General features: G+C 41.1%; 1 protein-coding gene and 1 pseudogene across 1 annotated transcript in view; one reads left to right on the forward strand and one right to left on the reverse strand.

Moving 5' to 3' along the window:
* The window catches only part of RBPJ (recombination signal binding protein for immunoglobulin kappa J region), a 460,166-nt gene that overhangs the window by 396,880 nt on the left and 41,934 nt on the right, over positions 1-21,352 (reverse strand). The gene's annotated exons all lie outside the window — the stretch shown is intronic.
* On the forward strand, positions 5,048-5,682 carry LOC138150384 (cyclin-dependent kinase 2-interacting protein pseudogene; annotated as a pseudogene).

Below are 21,352 nucleotides of genomic sequence, written 5' to 3' on the forward strand. Positions count from 1 at the left end.
CCACTTCCTAGGTCAGAAACTAGATTTCCAATTCTGAACACTCCTCCAAGCAAATTATGCATACATACACACATACATATATATGCACATATATATTCCATATGTGTGTGTGTGTGTATCTGTATACATACACGTTTTTCTACACTTTCATAAAAGTCGACTAGGCTTGTTGCTGTTTTTTTTTTAACATTTTAAAAATGTTGAGTTCTTAATTCTCTCCCTCCTGCCCCTCCCCTACCAATTGAGAAGGCAAGAAATGTGATATCAATTATACATGTGAAATCATGAAAAACATTTCCGTATTAGCTATGTTGCAAAAAGAAAAAAAAAAGCTAGAAAAATAAAGTGAAAACATTATGCTTTCAATCTGTACTCAGATGCTATCAGTTCTCTCTTTGGAGATAGATTACATTTTTAATGATAATTCCCTGAGAATTGTCTTGGATCTTTATATTGATCAGAAGAACTAAGTCAGCTGATCATCATATGATATTCCTGATACTGTATACAGTGTTCTCCCGGTTCTGCTCATTTTACTTTGTATCATTCATATGTCTTTACAATTCTTTCTGAAACCATTCTACTCATCATTTCTTACAGTACAATAAAATTGTATTACAATCACACACTATAATTTGCTTAGTCATTCCCCAGATAACGGGTATCCCCTCAATTTCTAACTCTTTGCCATCCCAAAAAGAGCTGCAATAAATATTTTTGTACATATAGGTCTTTTTCCTTTTTCTTTGGTCTCTTTGGGATATACACCTAGTAAGTGGTTTTGTTGGATCAAAGGGTATGCACAGTTTTATAGTTAGACCAATTTACAACTCCATGAACAGTAATTTTCCACATCTCCTCCAACACTTCAATCTGATAGGTGTGGAGTAGTACCTCAGAGTTGTTTTAATTTACATTTCTCTGATCAATAGTAATTTAGACCATTTTTTTTCATCTGACTATAGATAGCCTTGATTTCTTCTCCTGAAAACTGCCTGTTCATATCCTTTGACCATTTATCAATTGGGCAATTGGACTACAGAAATTGGGCCACTGCTAGTGGATGACACTGGAGGAGAGAGGGAGGCTGACGACTGCACAGTTCTGCCTCATTTAAATCCAATTCACTCCCAAGTCAAGACATCACCTATCATGATGTCATTGGTCCTCTTTGAGAACAAAAGACCAATACCACCACCACCACCACCACCAACAGGTTCTACATGAAGGTCTTTACATAAAGAGAAGGACTTCCAGAGCAGGGACTGTGGGTTAAACCTTTGTCATACATACCTGTTCTTATACATGTGCCTCACTACTATTATGGTGTAAGCTTAAGTTTCTCCTCCATGGATGCTGCGGGTATTTGTGGGAAAATGGGAACCAGAGTTTCAGGAGAACACTTTGTATTAACTCTCTCTACCGTGTTATCTGAGCAAATAACTTTTGTAAACAAACAAACAACTAATTGAGAATATTGGGTGACTGTGAATGGGGACTGCTGCATTTGGCACTCAGAACCTACAGCGGGAGAAGCGCAGTCTCTGAGCATTACCTCTGGGACCCTGAGAGTAGGAGTAGCTGTCCTCGGGGGGCCCAACCTGCCGATTTGAGCAAAAGTGGGGGGATACTCCTCTTCTTTTTTCTCTTCCTCCCTTGACCACATGTGGCCCTTCTCCCCACTTGGGGCACCATATACTTACATGTGAGTACCCTGTCCATAGGAGTATAATTTTTGGTCACATACTTTGTTAAGATATTTGGGGATTTGGGGGGTTTTAATCTTTTATTTATTTCTTTGTTATTTATTTAATTGGGTTTTAAATTATTTTTATGTTTTTCAAAAAGCTGATAGAATTTACTTTTTTTTCTGAGTGCAGTTTTCATTTATAATTTCTTGAAATGTAGCTCTGAAAAAATAGGCTTTAAAAAAGCCCATTGTGTTTTAGATGGAGCTACTGGATTAGCCTTTAAACCCAAATCACTCTGGCTTTCTTTGTAGGGCCAATAATAGCTCCCAGCCCAAGTCTCTAGCCCATTGTTTAGCTTTTGTTGGACTAGAGTAAGTGTGAATAGCAATTGTTTTCTATTCTTGTGAGAAACTTTGAGGGTCTTTCACTCCTAGATTGATACTTTTGTGATGGTAAATCAGGTCATCTTTTGTCTCAGTTCTTACCCAGCCTTTAGTTATTGATGGGCTAGCTCAGACAAACTGAGACCTGGGAAATAATTTAGAAAAGCCAAGGTCACCCACTGCATCCTGGGCCATCACCAGTCATCTTGACTTCATCTTGCCACTGGACTGCAATGACTCTGGAGGACAGAGTGAGAATGACAACTTTGCTCAACTATTGCCTTACTTAAATTCAATTCATGCAACAATTCAAGGCATGAACAAAGGATAAACAGTAGAACTAAAAGGGAAGTCCTATACCATGGTACTCCCAACTTTTCAAGTCTTCTTCCCTCCATTCTCCTCAAGTTAAAAAAAAAAGATGGGGGAGGCTAGGTGGCACAGTGAATACCAGCCCTGGAGTCAGGAGACCTGGGTTTGGATCCGGCCTCAGACATTTAACACAAAAAAACTATCTGTGTGACCTTGGGCAAATCACTTAACCCCAGTTGCCTTCCAAAAAGCAAAAAAAAAAATGTCCTTTTTAGAAATAGGTCATATACCCATCTGTAGGTTATTGTGGAATATGAGATAAAAAGTTGGTCTAAATCTATTTTCTACCAAATCATTTTCTAGATTTCCTAGCAGTCATAGCTGAATAAGGTGTCCTCCCCCCTAGTATTTTACATTCTTGGGTTCATGAAAGATCATGGTGCTCTACAGTATTTATTTACTTCTAGGTCTTGTTTGTGTGATGGTGGGAATTGATAGAGGCAACCAACCAAATCCTCATACTGCATTTAAAGTAACTGACTCAGCTATGTCTTTGTCAGATGAAAACATTTAAAATGAATGAATTAATCAAAAGTGTGAACAAATGGGAATAAGTTCTACTTTCCCCTTGGACTTTTTATGTGCTGGTAGAATGGTGTGTCATAGATTTCTTTTTTTTTTTTAAATTCAATTTTATTTTATTTTTCAGGTTGCATCATAGATTTCTGAGAACCATTTCTGAGTACCCTACCATGTTAGTAAATAACTTTCTAAAAGCTAATTCAGTCTGACTGGTTAATTGCTATTAACTGGTAGATAATAAAGGGAGGAAGCACACTAATGGGGTCTTGTGAGTTACAGCATTAGAAAATTATTCTCTCACTCCACAGGGTTACTTCCCACCTACCATTGAGAGTGGAGGTTGGGAGAGTAGCTCCAGACTCCAGAGAACACTCTACTTTTGTGTGTGTTCCTCTTAGCCATGTGATCTAGAGAAAGTAATTTTCAATCTCTTTAAGACTCAGTTTCTTTTTTATTTAAATTTTTTTAAATTACGAACTTAATTATCAACAAACATGAACATTTCAGAAGAGAAAAAAACAAAAAAGGATTGTATGTGATTTTCTATGATTTTATGAAAGCTACAATTTTCTCTCATATTCTTAATTATGTATTAAATTTAATATAATGATAACAAAATTTTCCTGCTTGTGTCCCTTTCTGAACTTCTTTTTATTTGCTTGTGTGCATTTCTTAATGTTTTGCTGATATACTTTTCTATTTTTATGGCTTTTTTGGCATTTCTTTTACTATTCTCAATTTCAGTGTCTCCAAAATGAAGACTTCAGAGGGGTTCATGATTTATAGTCCATCAGTTCCCAAAGTGGGTTATACTGCTCCCTGGGGAGGGGGGTGCTGGAATGATCCAGGGGGTCAGTAGTAACCTCAAGTACAGTTGGGCAGTGTTGAATAAAAATAAGGGAACAGTGAAAGCATAAGGAAAGAAGAGAAGATAGGAAAATTTTGAAAAACTGTTTGTATGAAAAACTATTTTTCATCTGTTGTATAACAGAGTTAAAGTCATAGTGATTACATTGTTTTCCAAATAAACACACAAAATTCAAGTTATAACTGATTAGTGGTCAAATCCACTGACAAGTCTTAACAAGCAAGTGTTGGCAGGAGAGCATGTTGTACATTGTTGTAAAGTCCGGAATGCATGGGCAGGAATATGTGTGTGTAATGACTTGTTTATAATACAATACTATATGGTTATATGATACAATATTGCACCATTGAAATCCAAAACAGGGAAAAAAAACCAGAAATTTACAATAAATTGTTAAATTTAAGACATGTCATTAAAAAAAATTTGATGTAAATTCTAAAAAAAAAAACATTAAAGGGTGAAAGAAAGTAGATTTTCAGGGGGGCCCTGAGTAACTTTTTTTTTGCTTTTTGAAGGGGGAAAAGCAGGGCAATTGGAGTTAAGTTACTTACCCGAGATCACATGGCTAGTAAATGTTAAGTGTTTGAGGCCACATTTGAACTCAGGTCCTCCTGACTCCAGGGCTGGTGCTGTATTCACTGTGCCATCTAACTGCCCCCTGAGTAACTTTTTTTAAAAAGGGGGCAGTAGGCCAAATAAGTTTGGGAACCTCTGCTTTATGCTATAAAGGAGAATGGTTTGACTCCAAGGGGTTTGTGATCAACTAATCAGATTGCATCCCACTCTCCCCATTTCAATTTATCTCTAACACAACCACGCCTACTTTTGTCTCTTGAAGTTCCTCCACTCAGCTGTTCCTTCCTCACTGCAATCTCCCAGGCTCTATTTCCCCATGCAGCCACCCACCCACCACCTTAGAGCACTTAAAACCTAACTGCTCCCTGAGCATCTACAATAGCAGCCAGCAGGTATCATTGGGAAAATTCCACCCTCTCCTAGTACTTCAGCTTTCCCACCTGCAAAATGAAGGGATTGGACACAATGATCTTTAAAATCCTTTTCCAGAGTCATCAAGGCTCCAGGCACTGGGCAGAGCGAGCTCAGGAGGAACAGCCACAAGTGGCTATTGACGTGAGAAAGTCAAGTTCGGTCCGGTTGGCTCCTTCCAACTTTGTCTGGCTTGTGGTGGCTGGATCTTTGGCTTTAAAGTTATGGATGTGAAAAACTCTGGCCTGGTTACTCCAAAAGAACTGTTTTATCTGTCAGTACAAGAAAAATTAAGGACAATGCTGCAGATTGGTACAATTTATTATCAAAATGGGAGACTCTCAACAATATTGGGGTTTTCTGTTGCAAATAAAATAGGAAACATCAAAATCAGTGCACTTACTGAAGACAAGGTAGAACTAGAACGGAACAGCATTCCTTCTGGCTTTCATTCTCAAAAGGTACATGCAAAATTTAATGAGGAACTTGAGATGTTGTGCAAGGAACTTCATAGCACCTTGGAAAACTTGGCTAAGGTACAGGTGAAAATGGAAAAGTTAACATCAACCACTAAAGGAATTTGTACCTAGAAAATTACCATCATGGAAATGGAAATTATCAAACACTCCTTTTTCATGCATGGCCTACTGCCTACTTCTATGAAGTTTCCCATAAGCTTTCAGAAATATACAAGAAGGAAATACTCCTCAAACGCATCATTGTTGAAGAGCTCGCCCATGCTACAAACCAGGATCTTATTTTAAGCTACTTATCTATGTGGATGTGCCAGCCATATATTAAGAACAGCAGGCTTGATGTGGAAAGCGTGTTACTTGAAACTGGACATCAAGCGTTATAAATTTTCCAAAACCATTTCATTTTTAAGTCCAAACTCCCCAAACCAGAATGGACCTCTTTCCAGGTCTTATGACATAGGCCCATTGTTGCCTCATACATTTCCTTCCAGGGTCACACCTCTACTACTTTTCTCCCTTATAGAATGAGTTGCCTCAATTCCATCTTATGTATCTCTGTAATGTAATGCCAAAAGAAGGCAACTTCCCAGGTTCAAAATACCAGCATAGGTGCTCTCTATTTTATTCAGTGACAAACCAAGAACAGAGAAGATCAAAACATGACATCATTCAAAATACAGCATTTACTAAGCTGATTAAATAATCTCCAAGTACTACCCCACCCCAGGACCTTCCAATCATTCAATCAATTACAAAGTCTCTGTTCTAAATACTTCTCCACCCCTAGGCTATACCTTAATTAAGTCCACCACAAAGCCCCTCTTCTCAAATGGAGATTAGTTTCCAAACATAAGGTCAAAAGTTCCCCACCCCTGGATCACAATTGAATCTACCCCAGAGTTACATCAAGTTTAAACACAGCACTTAATACCCAAATGGAGGTCTTTTCTTCATCTTGACACGAGGCAAGTTCTCAGCAATCTTAGTTCCTGGAGAGACAAGGCTTAGCAAGGCCATAAGATACATTGCCAGTCCCTTCATGAATTTATCCTCTGTCTGTAGAACAGTCCTAGAACCCCTGAACACATTAGCAAAGCCCTCTCCCAGGATTTCTGTAAACATACAACAAGAAAATCCTTCTTCAGGGCTTCTGAACCAACAGAAAGGCTCCCAGACCCCTGCAACAACAGCACTGTCCTTCACCAGTGGACAGTATTCATTCTGTCTGCAGGACAGTCTCCAGACCCCTGCAACAACAGCACTGTCCCTCACCAGTGGACAGTATTCACTCTCTGTCTGCAGGACAGTCTCAGGGCTTCTTAGCGAACAGCCAGGTTCCAGGACTTCTTCAACAAAAGGACTGTCTTTCACCAGTGGACAAATCTGGCAAAACAACATCAAAACAGACAGACAAAGTACCAGCAAAACAGCCATGTCTCCTCAGTCCTTGGCAGCTCAGGGGGCAGGTCTCAAAAGTCCAGGGCAATTCAAAGCGGCCACCAGCAATTCTCTTAGTCTCTCTCTCTCTCCACGAGGTGCTGCCTCCAAAAAGATCTTCCGCCTCTCTCTAGTGTCTCTCCAAATCTACCTCACCAGCTCCTCCCAGTTCAGGACTTTCTTTTCACATCAACAAGCCCATCCCACAGGTGGGATTAACAAACTCTGGGTTTTAACACAATCAATTTGAAAACCAAGCCAATACAGGGGAATCTTTAATTGCCATTACTATCACAATCTCTTAACACCACTCTGGTATTAACTTTTAAGGTTAATGCTAGTCATCCATTCAGTACCTACTGTTGAAAACCATGACCCCTCCTTATTTGACAAAAACTACTAGGAAAACTGATCATGTTTGGCAGAAAACGTTTAGATCATCATTTATTTCCACAATAAGTTATAAATGGATTTTTTTTTTAAAACAGTAGGCCAATAATACACACACATGGGGTGAGATTAGTAGAATGAAAGGAAATCCCTTTCACAATTATACGAAGGAGAATTCTAAGCCAAAGGATAGAAGTATAAAATTAAAATGCATGTGTGTAGCAGCAAGCACCCCGGCGTCCTCAGGGTTTGCTGCCACCACAGGTTCTTGGATCTGCTTTGTTAAAGGAAAGCAACTCAAAATGGGTTAACAAGCTTACTTTAATCAATCAGACATGTATCGTTTACCTTGTTCAGGGGAAAAAGGTCAGCACCCCGAACTTCAAAGTATACACAGGCAGAATTATCAAGACAGAAACAGATCAAGTAGACAGACTTCCAAACTGTCCAACCATTACATCCATACCCAGTCAACATCTGGGTTTCCACATCTGGGTTTTTCAAAGTGGGGGGGGGGCCCTCTGGACAATGGCTTCTCAGAATACAGAACACTTCTCAAAGTGAGCCCCCAAAACAAAGCTACACATCAGGGCTTATATAGCCTTCTCCTGGCTCAGAGAATGTAACAACCTTATCGACCCACTGGCCAATCAAGAAGTATCTACTGAAAAACAAGCCTCCCACCCCAGGCTCCAGGTGCACTTTAGCCTAGGGGCAGGGATGATCTTTAAATTTGCATTTCCATTACAATGTGTACAAACAAAACCAAAAGAAACTAGACTGGAAAAAATAGTTTAATCGAATAACAGAATAAAATCTTCTATAGGAAACTTATACAAAAATATGAGACTAAGAACCATTTCCTACCTAAGTGTTCAAAAGATATGAACAAATGACCTTCAGAATTAAGAAATGCAATTAACAAAAAAAATTACAGGAAATCACTAAGAGAAATGGACATTTAACAATACTGGTTTCACCTCACACTAAATTGGCAAACATGAGGCAAAAAAAAACAAACCAGCAATGCTGTTTTAAGACAGGAACTAATACACACTGGTAATAGAGTTTTGCATTGGTCCAACCATTACAACAGTTTGGAACTTTTCAAGAAAAGTCACTATTTGAACCCTTTGACCCAACTGTCTGTTTACTACAAGGCATGTAACAAAATGAGATCAAAGAGGGATTGAGGTGAGGGAGAGCCCTGTTACTAATGGCACTTTTTGTGGAAGAAACAAGAAATTTGAGTTACTCAGAGAAACTAGGGAAGATGTATATGAACTTATGTAGAATGAAGAAAGCAGAATTAAGAGACATGTTTCATGGAAAGAAAAATACTAAAAACAATTCTGGCGAAGGTAAATAATAAATATTAATCAGAAGACTGATGAGACATGTTTTTTTCTCTCAGCAGGTTGATGGGGGTTTTGGGGTTAGATAGCGTGTCAGCAGTGCGTTATTTTCATTTTCTTAACTGTTTTTGTCACAAAGAGGGGTGGGGGGCAGAGATAAATTTATAAAAGCTACTTTTAAAGAAAGCAATAAATTTTTTTTAAAGTAAAAAAAATAAAATAAAATCCTTTTCCAGACCTGAGCTTCATGATTACAAGGCAATGTGGTACAGTGGCAAGAACACTAGATATAGTATTAGAAGGCTTGGGTTCAAATCCCAGTTCCGTCACTCACCATTTAAGAGACCTTGGGTAAATCACCTAATTTCTCTGGGCTTCAGTTTCCTCATTTCTAAAACTAGGGGGTTGGGCAGGATGATTTCTTTCAGCTCTAAATCAAAGAACCTATGGTGTCTAAGCACCATGGATTACACAAAGAACAAGAGATGGGAAAGATCTTAGTTATATATGACCCAATGCTATCATTTTAAGTAGAGGAGCTATAGGGTATACGACAAAGTATAAGCCATAGGAACTTAAATAAAGCGTGACTGTAAACTCAAGACAAGGGATCCTTCTCAGGGCAAAGTTAGCTCCTGACTAGAATGTGTTCAGTAAACATTGGTTGGATCATGGCTGCATTGTAACTTCCTCTCAGGAGCCTATACTTGTAGAGACCTGTTTTCAGATGCATATGAAGATACAGATTTGGAGGAGGCTGATAAGGAAGATGGTAAAGGAGGAAAGCAAAGAAATGAAAGGAAGAGTGTCAGTTCTAGTAGATGCTTTGTTGCTAGGTGAGTTTGGGGATGTAGTTTGGTACTCCAATAAGCTGTTATATTCATTCAGAAGATATTGAGTTATCGGTCTGTGAATATCAGCTCGTTCCAAACCCTTCCTTGCCTAGAGTCTAGATGGTCAATGGTGGTTCAGGTGTATAACTGCCACAAGATGCTTAAGGGAGATCTTGGCTGGCTCCTTTGTCCTCTAACTTCTCAGGAAATCTGCCCTTCTATAGACTCCCCTGTAGGATGGCATGGGTGGTTAAATAGGAAGGTTAGAAGAGACTGTTTTCATTTAGCATGGTCAAGCTAAGATAACATCTTAGCCCCATGGAAGGACATACATAGCATGTGGCAGAGAAGAAAGGTTTTTACAGGTCAAACCAATATATTCCTATTTTGGTTCTACCCCCTAACCAGTGAGAAGTAGACCCAGATCACCTGATGTCAGTGTCTATTTTGGGGGTCAAGGACAGATTGGACATAAGCCCATGAAAGAAACCATACCATGACTAAGGGGAGCATCCTGAGTACCCCACAAATAGAAGGAAAGGAATTCTAGCAATCAGGAGCTGTGAGTAATCCCTTTGGTATATGTTTTCTCTGAGCTTGAGTCTGTTTTACAAAGGATTCTACATACACTTGTGGGACAATATGTTATAGACTTCTGGGGGGGGGATGTTTTATACCAATTTGTCCTTATATACCACTTTAGCAAATAGCTCTTTCTAAAAGTTCCTTAAGGCTGGCTGACTGAAATGATTCTCAACTGATATTCTTGAGATGTATAACACCAGTGGGGGCTCAAGCTAATGGCATTAAAGAATCAGGTCCAACTCCTTAGGAGTAGCCCTAGAACCCTGAGGAAGAGAAATAACCTTGCTTCAGGAACTAAGACTTGACTGTGAGAGAGGGAGTTGGGACAAAGATCCTCAGAACTTCTAAAAACTACTTGATCATTTTCAACAATACCTACTGAGCTCCTATAGAGTGATGGAATGAAATTCACTGTATCTTCAATTTCTGGTCTCTTTTCAATAAGCTATCCCACTTGCTCTAGTTTGGGGCTTTAAGACAAGCACCTCATTTCCTTCATCTCCACCATGAGGAAGTAGAACTTCATGATCTCTCTGAAATTCCTTCCAGAACTAAATTTTGTGGTTCTAAATTTTTATTTCCCTTCATCTCACCCTTACCTCCACCCTAGTGTCTGATACAGTAATGAGAACAGAATAAATGTTTTAAAAACAAAACTGTCCATTGACACTGATTGAATTGAGGCCACATAGAAAGAAAAGAAAACCAAGATGACATTTGAAAGTCTCTGTCTATCTCTGACTACTGGTCTCTCCCTCTGCTTTCTCAGAAAGAATGCTTCTAGATTTGGAGTCAGAAAACTTGGTTTTGAATTCTGGCTTTCTTCATATTACCTGTATGAACTTGGACGAGTCACTTAACTTTTCTGGACCCCAATTTCCTCAACCATAAAGTAAAAGGTTGGACAAGATGATCTTCTAAAGGTCTATTCCAAATGTGACCTCTTAATTCTTTAATTATAGCAACAGGGAAAATGGAGCACTCTCTTCTGACAAAGTGAAGAAAGAGGTGACATCGAAATCTCTAACTACAAAAGTGTGACAGTGAGTGTCTCAGAAAAGTATAGTGCCATGGATGCTTCACGACCCTGAAGTCAAGAGAAGCTGTCCTTATTTAGTACAGAAATAACCATTTCATCACCTAGGGTTCCCTAGGGCAAGAGTAATGATATCAACTGTCCCATTCCATTCTTTGCCCACCTGGGTACAAATGGACAGCAACTCAGGTGTAAACTCATGGGAAACAGAGAAGGGTAGTGCTTTCCCATTGTTTTGCTGATAAATGATAACTGCTCATGGGGGGAGAAGGGGAAGATATATGCATGATGTGCTTTTAAGCTTAATTGGCATTATTAACATTATCTGCATTATTCACATTTTCTCTATCTTTCACAAGTATAGACAATCAACAAAATAATGTCAAGCCCTGGTTTTTAACTTTGAGGATATCTGAGGTGCTCTTGCTGAAAACTTAACAATCACTTCTCTGAAAGCCAGTTGGAGCTGCTTCCACAGCCCAGCTCTTCTCTTTCACAGCCCTCTCAGGCTGCAAGTTCCCCATCTATAACTGCTTTTACTCTTTCAAACTTTCCCTTAGGTCCATTTTAACTAGATTTCATTTGTACAAAAAGACTGGGGAGGGGGAGAGCAATAGTAGTAGATCTGGCCCAGGGCCCCACCACTCCTCTAGGTCTGAGGTGCATGTTACTCTCCCAGGAGGGGAAGTCCCTAGGGAACCATTTTGCTCTTTTTATGTTAATCAGTTAACTAGAATTTGTTGTGCTTGACAATGAGTCAGTGTACTAGGTGGTGCTGGGGAATAAGCAGGACAAAAGCAGGATATTCAGTTGTAGGTCTCAGGGAGTTTAGGGTCTATTTGAAGAGACTGATGTATGTGAATGGAGAACAGAAACTGATATTAATACATCTTTACTAAAACTTACTTTGATGGATGGATCTGTAATTTTATCAACTAGGGGTGACACCTACAACCTACTCAGATCATATCACCAGCCAAGAGGTATCAGCCCTTATCCTCTCCGGGGGATCTGATTCAATTCAATTCAACAAAAAATGATTGAGCACCTGCTATGCGCAAGGACCTATCGAGGAAATCGGAGAACTCCTCCTTTCAACCTCCTAGGGCCATCACTTTGGTATTGTAACTGTCCATCAGTTGATTCTCAGTGCTGAGAAGGATATAGAATAAAGTCATGATGAGAATAGAACTCTCGGTGAAGAAATGGGCTGGTGGATGAGTACTTTTTTTTTTTTTTAACTACTGACACAAATCCAGGAGAGGAAGCTTGCTATAGTAGACAATGGCCCAGATTTGGAATCCGGAAGTCTTAGTAAAAGTCTTGCCTCTGACACACTCTAAATGTGGGGCGATAGGTAAACCAGTCAGCCTCTCTTTACCACCTCTCATTACCATTACAATACTGAAATTCTCTAAAGCTGAGCTATAGAAGATTTGTTGATTTTCATTAGTGAAGGGACTTCCCACAATGGGAGTTCCCCTACATCAAAAGAATTAAAGCTCTGAAACAATAAGTAAAACCAGATGCCCTATTTTTCTTGTCTAAATCTTTGAGTGGGGAGATCCCAGGGGAAATGAAAGAAGTCTTCTCACAGCAAATACCCACAATCCACTTCATGAATCTCATAGTATAGAACAAGAAAGGAGATGAGGAAACCAAAGCCCAGGGAGTTTCAATGATAAGTATCAGCAGGGGGATCTGAACTCGGGCTCTCTGATTCTGGCACCAGTGATCTTGGTGTTCTACTACCCTGCCTTCTCAAATGGCTGAGCACCTAATTGGTAAAAGGAAGATAGTAAATTCTCATGTCCTTTCCCATCATCAGTCAGTGAATGAGCATTTATCAAGTGCCATCTTTGTCAGACACTGCTAAGTAAGCAGTGGATATACAAAGAGAGGCAAAAGACAGTCCCTGTGCCCAAGGAGTTTGCAATCTAATGGGGGAGATTTGCTAGGTGAACGTCTCTAAGTCATCCCACTTGTTAGAATCTCAGTTTTCTCATCTGTATACCTTGGACACCATAGCCTGATGTCCAGAGGTGTTTTGTGAAAGAATACTTGAAGACTTGTGAAAGAACAGTGACTTTACCCATGGGGCACTCCCTCTAACGTGGCATATCCCAATACTCCCTGCCTGAGCAGTCTTCATGGATTGCTGTGGCCAAGAAAATTTACCATTTGGTAACCAACCTTGATGATGAGCCTTTCTCAGAGGACAGATCAACACACAGGTCACTACTCAAAGTTTTTTAATCTTCCCAGACCTACCAAAGCTTGCACTTGACCACCTCCATAAAACAATGAGGTGTCAGAATAGGACTTTAATGGAGATTATGTGGAGAAAAAAAAAAAGTTGTGGTCTAGACCTGTGATTTCATGGTGTGAAGAATTGTCAATGTGGGAACTCCTTTTTCCAAAGGCAGCTTCCCTGTATGTGTCTTCTAATTTTAGAGAATTGTTTGGGACACTTATGGGCCAAGGGTCACAAGGGGATATGTGCCAGAGATGGGACTGAACTCAAGCCTTCTGGTCCCCAAGGCCAAAGCTCCAACCCCAAAGCCAGGCAACCTCTCTTGATTGAAGGAAATTGTAAAGAAGAACCTAGAGACCCAGGTCAGCCCTTGACAAACATGCAAGGGGGAAGGGGAAAATAAGAACAGGAAAATGTCGACATTTCCACTGTGTGTTCCGTGACTAATACTAGAAGGCCTCCACGGCCTGCCTCCCTACTGAAAGCCCTGCAATTACTTAACTGCTTATATATCTACAGAGGGTGCTGAGTAGTGGTTAATCCTTTTGAGGGGCGGAGGACTTTCTTTGGCAATGTGTTTTCAAAAATTCTCGGATGGTGGATGGTGAACTAAAAATGCCCATTTCTTGGCTCTAGCACTTTCCTTCTGAATTTGTTCTGGTTGATGGGGAGACAGACATTTCCTTTTGGGGCATGACTATAGCTGGGGAAAGCACCCCTGGAGAAGTTCTATTTGTTATGTTTGTTTTCAAAGAGGTACTGGGTGCTTAGTTCTGGACAAGACTTGCATGATGCATGGCTTGCCTCAGGCAAAACTGTGAAATGCGTGGTAGCATTCCACTTCCCTTTTAGGGCCCCTCTCTTGTCCAATTTCCCACCCTACCCCCTTCTCCCCTTTCTCTCCATACATACTGGTAATGTGTTGTTAGCTCTGTGGTTCCCAACCTCTTGAGGTCTGAGGACTCTCTTTCAGTCAAATTCCATGATATGTTTCAGTCCTAGGATGGCTTGATCCAGTGATCAAGAAAAGGCTGCTGAGAATTCAGGAGTGCATTTTATTTATCACAGTAGTATCAACATGCATCTGAAAAAATAGAACTACATACATGTGCCAGGCATATTTATTCAGCTGACAGAAGGGATGTTTGCTTTCTTACTATACTGACACACATTTGTGTGTGCGTGAGCTTATACAAATCAGGAACAAGGCCTATAGCTGGAGGAACACTAAGTAGGCACAGGTGTTACCCTTGCTAAGTGTATTTACGCTTCAAAAGATTGTCAAAAACCCAAACCCTTTATGTTTTTGAGGAATGAAATTCTGCGATCTTTTTTTTTTCTTTTCAGAGTGGGGAATGCAGGGCAATTGGGGTTAAGTGACTTGCCCAAGGTCACAAGGCTAGTAAGTGTTAAGTGTCTGAGGTCACATTTGAATTCAGGTCCTCCTGACCCCAGGGCCAGTGCTCTATTCAATGTACCACCTAGCCATCCTAGAATGAACTTCTAATGGTGCTCAATTGTACAAGGAAGATATTTGGGGGGGGGGGGGAGTAGATCTCTGAAGATCTTTAAATCTTAAGATCATCAAATTTGAATTAGGAGGGCCTTTAGAGCTGAGTTAGCCCAATTCCCTCATTTTACAGGTAGAAAATGGGGGAGTTGCCCCACATTATAAAGGCAGTAAGAGACTCTCAGATTTTCTAGCTCTACATCTAAATTCTTTCTTCATCTACTCTCCGGTCAGAAATCGGTAAACATGCCTGGTGGTTTGTTTTGAACCCCTAACTGTGGGGTCATAAAGTGAATTAAAAGGTATAGTCCTGCATAGAATCCATACAGTACTTCTAAGAGCTGTACCTGGCAAAAAGGCATACAAAAGTTTTTTTAACCAGCCCTTATTATCCAATCCCAGATCAGCAGAGAACACAGATGGCAGCTTATTAGACCTTGCAGTCATGAGGCTGAGGGCATTTGGCCCAACTTAGCAGCAAGAAGGAGAATCAAGACACCCTTCCTGGTGGTACACACCCTTCTAGTAGTTCTGAAAATGAACATTTCTCTGAGTCATACCAGCTCTTCAGCCCTGAAAATAGCACCCCACGGGAAGTATGGGACTCATTCAGAAACCTGGAGGGTTAATGCCTTGACAACCATGATGGTCTCGTTCGACTTCCCTTCAATTGGCTATGGAGCTGCTAACAGTACCCCTGTGCTCTGAGAGGAAAAGGGAACAGCCAAGATAAGTGGATAGACCCAAAGGAACCATAAATAGTGTGTGTATGAGCCCAGGCCTGTTATTTCATCAGTGGAGAGATCTCTGGGGGTAGAAACTCCCTCATCCACTAATAGAGATTGGCAACTTCTCCACAATTTATAATTCTAAGAAGTTGCTTGGGGCACTGAGAAATTAAATGATTTGTCTATGCTCATAAAACCAGTATATCATTCAATATTCATTTAACAAGCATTTATTAAGACTAAAGATTTATTAGATACTTCTAGGTACCAGGGATACAGAGACAAAAATGAAAGAGTCCCTGTCCTCGAGAAGATTAAATTCTTTTGTGGGAAACAATATAAACCCACATAAGGAAATATACTATATTTATGTAATATGCATGTACACATATATGTTTATATAACATATGCATGTGTGAGACATGCACATTGTATATATATATCATACTGTATAGAGAGTGCATATGGATTTTAGGGGTGTGTGTGTGTGTGTGTGTGTGTGTGTGTGTGTGTGTGTGTGTGTGTTTAGGTGGCATAGTGCATAGAGCATAGGACCTGAAGTCAGGAAGACTCATCTTCCCGTGTTCAAATCTATAATACTCTGTCTTATTCAATCTTTGCTGTAGCTCTGTAAGGTAAGGTGTTATGAGTGTATCATTCTTATTTTATAGAGGAGGAAACTGAGGTTCAAGCAACCAGGTAGCACAGTAGAGTGCCAGACTTGGAGTCGAGAAGACTCACCTTCCTGAGCTCAAATCCAGCCTCAGACACTTCCTAGCTGTGTGACCCTGGTCAAGTAAGTCACTTAACCCCATTTGCCTCAGTTCCTCATCTATAAAATGAGCTGCAGAAGGAAATGACAAACCACTCCAGTATCTTTGTAAGAGAACCCCAAATAGGGTCACAAAGAGGCAGACATGACTGAAAAAATGATTGAACAAACACACACACACACACACACATACACGCACATAGAGCTAATGCTGTTGAGTATTTAAAAAATATATTGTTACTGCCAGGGATTTAATGATTCTGAAGAAGCTTTTTTCTCTGTCAATCATAAAAATATTTGACAGTTCCTTCCCTTCTCACACTTCCCTAAAAAATGGAGTGCACTTCTAGTCCCTCTGATGATAACTGCCTCCTCAGTTGGGCTCTGCTCTTCTCCCTGAGTCTTCTACAAAAAAAGCACCTCTGAAAATGTCTTTTTCACCATCGTTAGACTGTAAATTAAGAGGGCAGATACGATTTTGTAAATCAAGGTTTATTCTTTCCACCCCCACCCCCATTCCCTCACTCAGTATTTAATAAATGTTTATTGACTTGATTGAAAGCCTTCAAAGAATTTTTACTTCCTGACAAGCTGCTTGCAACTTGGATATAGAGCAAAGATGTGTGAAAGGACATGAGAGATGCAGGAAGACTGCCGTTGCTGATACCAGGAAGCTTGAGAAGGGGATTTCTAAGGATAGCTGTCCCAGGGAATTAAGATCTTGACCCAGGTGAAGTTTTGAAGGCCACGTGATTTGTTTTCTTTGTTTTTTTGGTTTGTTTGTGATATTTTAAACCATTCTCCAGGCCCTGAGCCAGTAACCTTGTATCTACACTCAGCCTGGTGGCCTCCTCAGACCCCACGTCAGAGGATCATTGTATGAGAATCGGAAGGGGTCCTAGAGGCTTTCTAGTCTCATCTCCTCACTTTGCAAACTAGGAAACTGAGTCCCAGAGAAGTTCAATGGCTTTCCCAAGGTCTTTTCATGTGTGGGATAATCAATCAGTCAAGTATTTTTAGAAGGAAAAAATTACATCTACAAAAGAAAGAGTCTGAGAAGGCACTTCTATAGAGGGGGTGTTTTGTTTGTTTGTTTTACAGTGCTGGAGTATCGCTCTGGGGAACATTTCTGAGCCAGGTCTTAGGTATTCAGGGATGCTGCTCCTTACCACAGCTTTGGCAACATCCACTTGGCTGAGTCTCTTGGGGAAGGTAACAATTAGTGCCAGGAAAGCAGCAGAGTAAACTTAGCGAAATGGATATGTGTCTGTGTACGTCTATATCCAAGTATTGGTATCTTTAGCTATGTAAAAATGGTAGCAACGTAGTACAGTGGAAAGAATTCTCAACTCAGAGTCAGGAAGACCTGTGTTCAAATCTGGTCTCAGACATTTACTAGCCGGGTGACTGTATGTAAGGAGGATTTTGTTAACCTTTTTAGAGTTCAGTTTCTCAGGATTCATGGCCATGGGAATGTCTAGTTTCCAGGTGTCAGATAATAACTCCCAGACTAGTTCCAAGGATTCTAGATAGTAGTTTCCAGAATTGTCGTGACAGACAGTCCTACTGAGGCTGCGCTATGAGATAAGGGGTGACATAATGTAATATTTACTGTGCTTGTGCAGAATGACGATATTGCTAAAGTTAACCTGTGAGCTTAATGTTGGCAAAATGCCTTCTTTGTCTGTTGCCCTATAAAGCAGGTGGGCACTGGTCAGTGAGTGGGGAAAGAACCACGGGGAACTCATAGGGGAATCTGTGTGTGCCTTAACTGGCCCCCATTGAGGCTTGAGGGAATTTAAGGGAGTGTGTAAGCTGTGCCTGTCTCAGCTGACCCCCATCAAGACCTAGGGGTAGTTGCTCCCTGCTTCTCGCTGGCCCCTGCAAGAAGGGTGATTAGGAAATGCTATTGGAATTGGTTCTCCCAACAACCTCTGGCCCTCCAACTATTTACTTATATGTACTCTAGCACCCTCCTACCCTCTGATATATCCTCACAGGAATCAGGAACATAGAGGGGTGAACTTTGCATCTCAAAGACTGTCCAGGGTTCCCAAACTATAATGGCTTCATGTTCACAGCAAGAGATACAGGACCTATTGTCCGAGATAAGGCTGGAAGCCTTATCACCACAAGGATGACCATGAAGGCATAGACTTAAAAGACCAAAGGAACTCATGAAGGCAGTTCACTGTAGAGTGGAGGAATGGTGATCTGTACAATAGTGGGGCAAGGACCCACCCTGATGAAGTCGAGGAAAAAAATATATATACATAAAATACATATTTATGTATATATTTGCAAATGCTTCCCATTTGTCATCTCATTGGATGCTCATAGGTATTAATAGATGGGGGGACTACCCATTTGTGTAAAATGTTTAGAGGAGAGCTCCCACTTGAAATGTCCATAATGATGGTGGTTAATATCATCCCATCCCAACTCTCTCCCTCTCCCCATGAAAGAGCAGAACTGTTCTAGAAGATCTGGAAAATGATGGTCTAGTCCATCTTTCATACATGACTGAGCTTTGCAAGATTTGGGTCTCCGGTGTGGTTAGGGTCCTTGATTACACTTCAGATTCACTTCCTTCTCTCTCTTCCCCTCTGTCTTCTGCCACCAGCTGTCATTATTTTTCATTGAGCTAACCATGCTTCCTGTGAGCCAACTCCCTCTGCATCTCCCAGGTCTACTTTGCTGATGTTTTGCTAAAATGCAAAGTGAAATCACTATCCCCAAGCAAAGATCTTTATATCCACCCTTCTCTACACCACTCCACCCCATCCCCAACACTGACAGGAAAAGCTCTCTAGAGTTAAGCACTTGACTTCATTGCATGGAAACCTTCTTTAAAAAACTTTTTTTTTTGATGTGGGGGGGGTGGGGTGGAAATATAATGTGATCTTGCTTCCAAATGGCGTTCCAAAGCCCTCTGGGTCTGTGCAGAGTAATCCCTCAGCTGGAAAATGAAGCAAAGTTGCTATTTTTTGCATGGCACCAGGGCCTCAGCTTCCTAGTTCAGCCAAAGCTCTCAATGCTGCTTTCTGGCAATGGAGACTAACTCAGTGAGAAGCAAAGTGTGCAGCTCCATGTGGGCCCAAGAGGGATGCCACAGGGGGGAAACCAGAATAAAACAGAACAGAAGGGCCCCTCTCTCCTTTTCTCATTCTCTCCCTTCCCAGCCTCTGACCCAGGATTATTCTTCTCCCTCCTGTTCAGCTGAACTTCTAACCTGCCTAAGCAGAGTCACATCTGTTGTTTCTGACCTCCCCCCCCCTTCTAATTGCTTTCTGATGAAGACAGAATGTAGTTTTGTTGTAATTCTCTAAAAATGCAATGCTGGCTGACCAAATAATAACAAGAAGGACAGCTTGGGGGAAAAAATACCAACATGCCTGGGAGCTCAGGCCTCCCTTTCCCTACACAGGCTCTAATCCTAAAGTTTGTATAAATGGATGAAGTTAGAAATAGCTTCCACAGGCCATGGCTTATTGGGGAAATGGCCCCTTTTTTCAAGCACTTACTTGGCCAAAGTTCATTTGTTGCTATGTACAAACCCCCTCTTTTTGGCAATCTCTCTTCTACTGACGCAGGATAGGGAGAGCCCTAGGGGTGCAAGCACAGGGGAGGCGGAGGAGTTACCCTCCTGTAATAATACACCATTTAATTATATAATGCACTTGTTTTTCCAGCATGAAAAATATCAGTTGGGGTAAGTTATCATGACCCAACCATTTGGAGAAAGTTAACTTGGCACAGAGAGCTCAGGAAAGTTAAGTGACTTCTGAATGTAAGCTCTTTGTGAGTGGAAATTTCTTCATTCTTTGCATGCCCTGCACCAGACCTGGTGGAGTGCTGGATAAATACTTGCTAAGTGATTGGAGATCACTCACCTAGGCACAAGGTTGGGGAAGGGATACCGGTGTTTGCTTGCTCCCTCTGGTGGTGACCCGTCACACTTCATGAGCTGGTCCACGCCATAGAGAAATGTGCTCTGCAGTGTCTTAGTTGAGGGAGGTGGGCTAATTATGTAAATCCTCTCTGCTCTGAAGGCCCTTCAGGATAGGACTGACCCAATCTGACACTTCGACTATAGGGGGGTGACATTCATAAACTCTAGAGAATCTTCCCAGGCATGGAAAGAGCACTGCTGGGTCTGGAGGCAGAAGACCTAGCTTCATGGCTGGGCTCTGCTACCTATGGGCCTGTGTGACCTTGGGCAAGGCACCTGACCCTTCTGGGCCTCAGTTTCCTCATCTTTAGAAGCAAAGGGTTGGCCTAATTGATCTTAAGATCCCTCCTAGCTTTAAATCCAGGGTCCTAGGCTCTTTCCTGCCAGGATCTGAGGCATCTGAGGAAGACATCCCAACCACGTCTGTGAGGGAGTTCCCAGGCCGCAGGTATCTGAAATGCTCTCACCTCCAGTCACCTTCATGCTCCTTTTTTCTACCTTCACAACCTTCCCATGCAGTCACATACTTCAGATCCTCCCTTATACCATCCATCCTCAGGACTGGACTGAGAAAAATTGAGCTCAGTCAGAAATATGAACAAGGAGAGGCCCGCAAAATGTCCTCGGTTACATAGCTCCAAAGAGAATGTGGCTGCCTTGTGTTATGTTCCTGTCTCATCATGCCTTACATTCAGGGGTTGGCTATGTGCCTCTCATGCCCTTCCTGCTCCAAAATACTTCCTCTACCAACCTTCTTGTTCCCTTTGTTTTTCACTATTGCATTTAAAGGGCCATTCATTTGGCTTAAGAAATTCCAGGACAAGAGTCTCCTTTTAAAATATGTGTTCTTTCCAGTGTGAATTCATTCATCTTCACCTCTGATAGGTGGTCCTTTGGTCAAAGAAAATCACTAGACCAGGGAAGAAAGTGCAAAACAGAGTGGTGGGAGGGGTGGGGGCCACCAAAGATAACATATGGTTCTGCTTTAGAATTTTGCCAAAGGTCATCCCTATTTGTATCAAATGAGTATGAAGGGGGAAGAAAGGGAGGTGGTTTTAGGACCTGGAAAACAAGAAAATGGCTCCTAGCCTCCCTGAAAAGAGACATTATTACTCCATATGTGCAAGAATAATGAGGTTCTTCTAGGGGGCGGCATTCAAACAGAGGCTGTTAGAGAGGTTGACAAATGGTTTCCTTCACT

The sequence above is a fragment of the Petaurus breviceps genome, unplaced genomic scaffold, assembly GCF_028583685.1.
Source record: "Petaurus breviceps papuanus isolate PSGF00001 unplaced genomic scaffold, PetGlider_PUasm1.0 140, whole genome shotgun sequence".
Lineage (NCBI taxonomy): Eukaryota > Metazoa > Chordata > Mammalia > Diprotodontia > Petauridae > Petaurus > Petaurus breviceps.